Source organism: Mustela lutreola, chromosome 11 (assembly GCF_030435805.1).
Source record: "Mustela lutreola isolate mMusLut2 chromosome 11, mMusLut2.pri, whole genome shotgun sequence".
Taxonomy (NCBI): Eukaryota; Metazoa; Chordata; class Mammalia; order Carnivora; family Mustelidae; genus Mustela; species Mustela lutreola.
In genome coordinates, this window is record NC_081300.1 from 33608846 (window position 1) to 33617277 (window position 8432).

Consider the following 8432-nt stretch of genomic DNA (forward strand, 5'->3'; position numbering starts at 1 on the left):
CATCCCTTTTTATTACAGACATAAAGGTTTATGCAATTTTGGGGAAAAGGCAAAAACCATTAATTTCCCAATTTCACAAAGCATTTGTAAGAGTTAAGTTTCTTTTTGTTTACTTTTTTCTCAATTAAAATATGGTTGCTTGGGAAGATTTATAAGGTCATCTCAGTGGTGCTAAACACATGAAATAATTATCTCTTTAAAACCACTTTAATGGATGGGCAGTCTCTGTAAAAATCTGTAAAATTATAACCCTAGTCCTGAATATATGGCACAAGGTAGTATAAGTCAGGTAATTCAATTATCAACGACATAAGGAACTAGCACTTGGTTATTTCATAGCTAGGGTCATGAGCAAGGACCACAGTTTAGAATCATGAATGATTTGCCCTGTGTGTGTAAGAGCAAAAATGTATGTCTTATATAAGCATCTTCTTGACAAGTCCCAAGGTCAGTTTTCATTCTCCTGCTTATTTGACTTTTCAATATCATTTTACACATTTAACTACTCTTTCATGCCTAAAGTATTTTTTTCCAGGCTCTGTGAAAGCATACTCATCTAGTTCTCCTCCTACTTTATTCGTCATTCTGACTTAGTCAACTTAACTCGCTCCGTTTTCTCATTGTGACCTCTACATGCCTTTTACTTACATACATTTCCTAGGTGAACTCACCCAATCCAGTATTATTCAGCCACCAAAACATGTACTGAATATAAATTTCCATTGCTGATATTTAGCTCTCCGCTGAAGTCTAATCATTTCTACTTGTCCATCCAAGAATCTCAAATTTCATATGTAAGTAAATAATAAACAAACAAAAAGGTATTTTCTCCAAATACACTTTCTATTCTTCAGACTTCCATTTCAAGTAGTTGCTCAGGCCAAAAACTAAGTGCTATCCTTAATTATTCTCTCTCCTCATACCACTTCCCTCATTATCTTAGCCATCAGCAAATCTGGTTGATACTGGCTTCAGAATTTTCATTATATTCACAAATTTTCTCCATTTTCACCATTATCACCTCTGAATAAGACACTAGCACTGTTCCGAGACTACTAAAATTGCCTTCTCTTTAATTTATCATGTCTACATTTGAACCTGTGTGGCCCATTCTCCACCCAGAAGCCAATATGACTTCTTTTTTACTTAAGATACTATTTTCATGCTTAAAATCCTTTTCTGTCTTCTGTTCATGCTTAGAATAAATCTAAACTTCCTGCCCTGGCCTTAACGGCCATATATGGATTTATCCTTGCCCACTCCTCCAACATAATTTCCTATGACTATGCTCCTTATTGGCAATGTTCTAGTTCAGAGACATTCCCCCTTACCTTTGTAAATGTGTAACGTTATCATTTAAGCATCCTGCTCTCTCTGTCTGGAATCATCCTCTCTAGATCTCCCCCCGTCATTAGATTTTAATACAGATTGCACCTTCACTAACTATAGGAGCAAATCATCCACTATACCACTTACTATTATAATTTACTTTATTGTCCTCTGACATCATTGCTCTCTAAACCCACAGTATTTATTATTAGTCAACCCCCATAACCCAACTATAATCATGCCCACCATGAAAGCAGAGACTTTTCTTTTATTCAACATTGAATCCCCATCATCCAGATTAGTACCTCTATACAAGAGGTGCTCAATAAATAATTACTGAATGTATACATGTTTTTGCATGTAGAGATACTACATTTACATAAATATATATTTACATGTTCATCATTCAGTCACTCACTACACAAGGAATTTCTTTGGTAAACCAAATATAACAAAACCTGGTTTAATCAAAAATTAAGTAAAAATGTAGATATAATAATCTCCTGATTTAAATAAAACATTTGAATTTTAGAGAAAAAAGTGGCAAATAGTACCATACACGCATATAGAAATTTAATAAAGTATTAAGAAAATTAATTCTATGTGTTTGGTTTAGCTCAAACTGAGTTGGTTCATCTATACATTCACCTCCTCTTCCTGTGAAAATCTAGAAATGTTCACAATGATGATCCTGATCCTTTGGGAAATTTAGGGTAAGGAAACACATTTGTTCTGATCCTTTGGTCTGTCTGAGGGAGGCAAAAATATTTGGGGACTTAGATATGATTTTTGATGGTCAGAAGTAAAGCAAATACACTTGTAGTAATTTCATGATTTTACTATAGTAAGCTTACAAATTATTAACTGTTCTTTAAACAATTTTAGCAGTTGTATAAAGTACTATAAATACCATATAAGGTCATCTTTTTACCTTCTAAATTGAAAAAGATCCAGGGACCCCAGCAGCAATAAAAATGGACTTGAAGGAGGTTTCTCTGGCAAATCAGCACCCCACACTGATTTGGAATCAATATCGGGTTTATCAATATTAGGTTTATCTAACAGGTAGGTAGTTAGAGACTTGGAAAAATCAGGATTCAGCCAGCTATAGGACAGCTATGATGGACTGGAACCACTTTGAGATCCAAATCTTTTTTTTTTTTTTTTTTTTTTTAAGATTTTATTTATTGGGGCACCTGGGTGGCTCAGTGGGTTAAAGCCTCTGCCTTCGGCTTGGGTCATGATCTCGGGGTCCTGGGATTGAGCCCCACGTAGGGCTCTCTGCTTGGCAGGGAGCCTGCTTTCCCCTCTCTCTCTGCCTGCCTACTTGTGATCTGTCTGTCAAATAAATAAATAAAATCTTAAAAAAAAAAGATTCTATTTATTTATTTGACAGAGAGAGAGAGAGACAGCGAGAGCAGGAACACAAGCAGGGGGGGAATGGGAGAGGGAAAGCAGGCTTCCTGCAGAGCAGGGATCCCAATGCAGGACTTGATCCCAGGACCCGGGGATCAGGACCTGAGCCCAAGGCAGACGCTTAATGACTGAGCCACCCAGAGACCCCTCTAGATCCAATTCTTAACCAATATATAAGGTACCTTTATTTTTATGAGGAGAGAACTAATTCAAATAAATAAAAATAGTCTATTCCACTTACTTTGCTAACCTTAGTCAAAGATGATTTCCAAAATAGTAAAAGAATATGTCTTTGCCTTCTAAACAAACATTTCCAAAAAAAATGGTATAAAAAGTTAAGGTTACAGGGTTACTCCAGGTCTCCTTCTGAAAGGATATAAAAAGGGCGGGGGAGGAGAACTTTGTAAATCATGTTGGTTATAGAAGTGAAAAGAAAATCCTTTGAAGAATAGGTCATTGGTTTTGATATTAGGGAATAAGGTATGAGATGCACTTTGAGGAACTGTAACCTAACCAAGCAGCTCACACATAGTGGTTTTCATTTAAAAAGTTGCCATTTATCTTATCATGGCAAGTTTATCTTACCATGAGCTGTCATTGAAAGGATAGGGAAATACTGTGACTTACTGCGCACAGCAGATATCAAAAAAAGACAGATGGCAACTTTTTAATGATAGACACTGTTCTCCAGGGCTTATGCATGTCTCCAGATTTAGGAGCAGCCACCATCAATACCAACCTCTGGGGCTGAGTTGAAAGGAGACATTAATAGAGTAAATTCTATGTTAGTATGAAAATCTTGAAATCTTGGGGGAAATCTGATTTCTTGTAGACTCTCCTGTTCCTACTAGGAAAAAAAAACCTGCATGATGATAAGAAACAAATTTTTATTTTAATATTTCAATCTTAGCTTTTAAAGCAGTGTATATTATTTGCAAGATTTGTGAAATTTCTTAATTGAATCTAACAGTTAAGAGTCTGTGGTTTTAAGCCACATGTTCTTGGAATTGATCTGCTTTTCTCTGTTTCTCTCATCCATAGCGTGGGGAAAAAAAGAGTGTTCTCAACTCACAGGGCTGTATTATATATTCAAGAAAATAAAGAATAGAATAATGGTGTTGTTATGGCTACTGTTATTAGTATTAACTAATAATGTCCACTGTATTTGATGTTCTATTCACTAAATCAAAATCAAACTCTCTAAATAAGGAAAGAAGCTCTATTGATTGCCCCCCAAATGGAGAAAATTTTAAAAAATATTCTGCATTTAAATTGGTCAGTTAAATACACCCATACATCCCAATTCTGTAACCAAAGGCAGGCATCCTGTGTCCTTTTGTTCCATCAAGTGCTGACTGACCATGCAGAGAGAACTGTCCTTATTTCCTACTGAATCATCTCTGTTAGACTATCTCCTAGCCACCTCTCTCTCTTTGGACCATTGAGAGCACTTCTTACCCATACCAAACATTTTGATACTTCTTCATACAATGCATCCTACCATTTTGTATATTAACCTTTCTCTCCCAAATTCCTTTAGTGAGAGTATATGCTACATATTTTTTCATAGGCTTTTGAAGCAACCTAGTCCAGTGTAAAGCAAGAAATTAAAACTCATTTCTAATATTTTACCTTAAAACAATATAAAATTAATGTACATAGACTAAATTTACAAACCATCATTCTATTTGTCTTCCCTACACACTTAAATTGAATAGTGTGATGGAGAGGCAATATACAAAGCTCAAAAAATCTTCAAACTTGAAGTTTAGAATTAATTTCTAGAAAAAACATTTATCCTCTTTGGGCCTCAGTTTCACTATCTGTTAAATAATGAAATTTAACAGGTGACCTTAATATCCATCAGATTGAGTGTTATTATTATTTTATTAAAGTTCACAGTGTTTTGGGTGCCTGGGTGGCTCAGTGGTTGAGTGACTGCCTTCAGTTCAGGTCTTGATCCTGGAGTCCCGGGATGGAGTATAGCATTGTAGGGCTCCCTACCCAGCAGGGAATCTACTTTTCCCTCTGATCTTACACTTCTCATGCTCACTCTCTCTCATTCTCTCTCTCAAATAAATAAAATCTTAAAAAAAGTAAAGTTCGCAATGTTTGTAATGCAGTCACCAATTTCAATATACACTTCAAAATACTGGCCTAGCATATGTTCTAACCACAAATAATGAAACTGGTCATAATTCTCAAAATTCTAAACAAAGAAACCAAAATAGCAAATGAAATCTGATCACTAGGTATTTTATGATCAAAAACCTGAAAGTCATTTCTTTTTAGACTGCTTTTAATTCCCTTTAGTGTTTCACTTGAAGCATTTTGCTTTATTTCATCATTTATCAGATGCTTAAAAACTCTGAAGAATGAAGTTAACTAATTGTCCATTAGGTGCCATGGATCTTTCATCTATTTAAGAATGTCTCCTTGATGCAGTTCCTCTCATTAGACAAAGCTGTGAGCTTTGCTGTGCACTCACAGATGGTATCCTGGCTTCTGCAGCAATGGGCACTTAAGCTCCAGGAAGCCCTGTTTAGACAGGGATGCTTTAATAGAGCAGTCCACATACAACCTCTCACTCTTGTCTAAGTACCTGCTGGTGATGATCACTTTGCTTCCTGCTGCTTTAAGTGGAGTCATTAAAAGAAATGCAACTTCCAGCACTATTGGGAAAGGGTGAAAACTTCTTCATCTGAAGGTCAGCTCCACCAAACATTTTCCCCACTTCCATCAATTTAATCATTATGAAGAAATCCAATAATTCTTATTGTTAAAGAGTCCTAAGAGACCATTATGTCTTTTTTTTTTTTTCCTTCCCACACTTGGAGAGGGAAGAATAAAGTAAATTTTAGAAAATTAGTGGTTGTTCCTACTTTTTTAGATATAGATAAGATTACGGTATTTCCAAGAACATATTTTGGCATTTACTATAATTAAATATTGGGGATCAGTTTCTTTAGTATCTCTTTAATCATTGGTCTTGTGGTAACAGAGTGGATAGTGATAAATTATTAGTTTGGGCTTATCTTTATTAGGACAAAAATACAAGAAAAAAACTTGGACAAAACATGGCAAAGAGGTTGAAGTGAGAATAGAAGACTGACCATTATCTACACTACTGCACAGGTTACTGAAGAATAAGAAACATAACTTTAATGGAGAATGATTGACTTGGCTTTTTCTTTTTAAATATTAGGTTTATTCACTAGTTTCCTGCTAATCCCACAGGTGCTTATCAAGAAGTTACAGGAATTGAGCTCTACCACTTCCTGGGGAATGTATCAAAGAAGCATCAGATATGACATCTCAAGAAATCTATTCTGAAATATATTTGGATAAGAGGAGACAAGTACATATAAAGAATAAAATTTATAACTGAATGTGAAACAAACAGGAACTATAAACCAGCATAAAGGTAGGCACTACATTTAATACAATAAGGCACAAAAATAAAGTATAAAGCTTATATTTGCAATATACAGTCAAGATATCCAAGAGGTTACTACTATTCATATTAATGCCCCATATGTAATTTTAGACTTGACAAAATGATTGTGAAGAAGCACAAGAAAGAAATTTTAGGTGAGAAAATACAATGAACAAAAGTGGAGCCAACTTCTTTAACTCAGGGAATCCTAGTACAAACACTCATCTGGAAAGAACCCTACCTCTTTACTTAGCTCCTGAAGAACTTTACCACTTTATTACCCACGTGGTCTCCATGCCCATCTGTTTTATTTTGCCTTATTTCAATTGTATATTTATAAAATTGCACCCTCCACTTTCAATAGCCTTAGGGTACAAGTACCAATAAAATTCCCATTGATTAAAGTATTAAAATACATGAAAAGGAACAATAGCCAGCAGCAATAATGATTAAACACATAAGTATCAAACAAAACAAAACTGTATTAAAAACAACAGCCTCCTCAAATCTATCTCTTAAAATGTAGCAGGCCAGCTCAGAATGTAGGAAAAAAAAAATTGGGTGAGTTGTAAGCATGCATAACAACCTTGCCTATGAAATACATTAAAACTTTCATATTACTATTTGGCTCAGTTTCTGTATTGTCTCAGTATAATTTTCTTTCCCTTCTGTGTGCCTCTGTTTCTCTAGCTGTCACAGGGGAAGGATTCTGCTCATCATAGAAAAAGGAGTGTTGTCTCCTAGGGATATTGTAAGGAAGAATGAAGTAAGAAAATTCAAATGACTTAAAAGTGGATCAGTATAAATATTGGTTGTTCCTAACATTACTTAGCATTCTAACATTTTAAAAATATTTAATCCCTGATTGTGTCTTTACTCTGATAATAGAATCTGATAATAGATAATAGAGATAAACTCTGTGGTTGGAGATGATAAATATCATAAATATTGAAATACCACATATAGTACTTATAGCTTTATTATTTTGTTAATACTTCTAGCTGATGACAGTGTCAGAGGTAAAGTGACCCTGTCTTTCATGATACATTTCCAACATTACTAGGCACACTTCTAAAGACCTTTATTGAAATAAAAGACTGAAGGATACTGATTTTTGTGTTAAGATTTCAGAAGCCATGAGCATGGCCCTTTTCCACATAAACCAGTAAACACAACATTACAAGATGAACCTATCCCCCAAGAAGAACAACAGTCTTCTTTTCTTTTAAGCCTAATTTCCAAGTTAAACTTTAGAAAACTATTCTTTACTATGTTATTCACAAAGTCTGTTTCAACTACATTTAGCACACACTCAGTGTGCATAAATATACACACAGCATCTGCCACTCTGATTGCTCTGGATGCCATGTCACCCTCATTCACATTCTCTTGAAAAGAGGGGACACCATGGGTCCTTATCCTCATTTCAAATATATGTTGGGGAATAATTCAATAAAAATGAGACCAACTCTGCATGCTACCCAATAACAACAATAATGACAACAAGAAAAACTGATAGAGCTGTATCATTCTCATGCTTCATTGTGTTCTTTGGATATTACTTATATATCTAACTTATGGTAAAATATTTACCCTGCCTTGTTATGCCATTCAATTCAGCAATGGAGAGAGTAATCACAGTATCTCCTTCTTTCCTAAATTTGAACAAACAGTTGATTTCTCTATTTTTTCCCACATTGCAAATTATCAAGAAGAAAGTTAATGAAATTCTTTAAGAAGTGAAAGTATAAACAGTGCTGTTTTTATACCAATGTTTCCAGTTCTACAGACACTATAATGCTAAACCAGACAAAGAAAGTTTAGTGATAAAACACAGAGATTAATGATACATGTTTCATTTTCACCATAAGAGCAGTGGGTTGAGTTCTCTTTCTCATCTGGGCACTGGGGAGATGGTATTGCAAACACAGAACAACATGAGACTATGACTCCATAAGAATGGCTTATATACTGAAAGCACTATAAACTCAGACACATCTCTACTGATGCTTATGACTCATCTACTGGTTGAAACTAATAAATATCTTATATAATTTGAAGATTTGTGTGAATCTGTTGGAAGCTACACAATATACCATAAATTTTCCTTAGACATTTGAAAGATTTTTCTCAAACCAAGAGTTCTAGAAGGAACATAGGTATGCATTGCTACTAAAGAAAAGACATCAGGACGCCTGGGTAGCTCAGTTGGCTGAGCATCTGCCTGTGGCTCAGGTTCTGATCCCAAGAC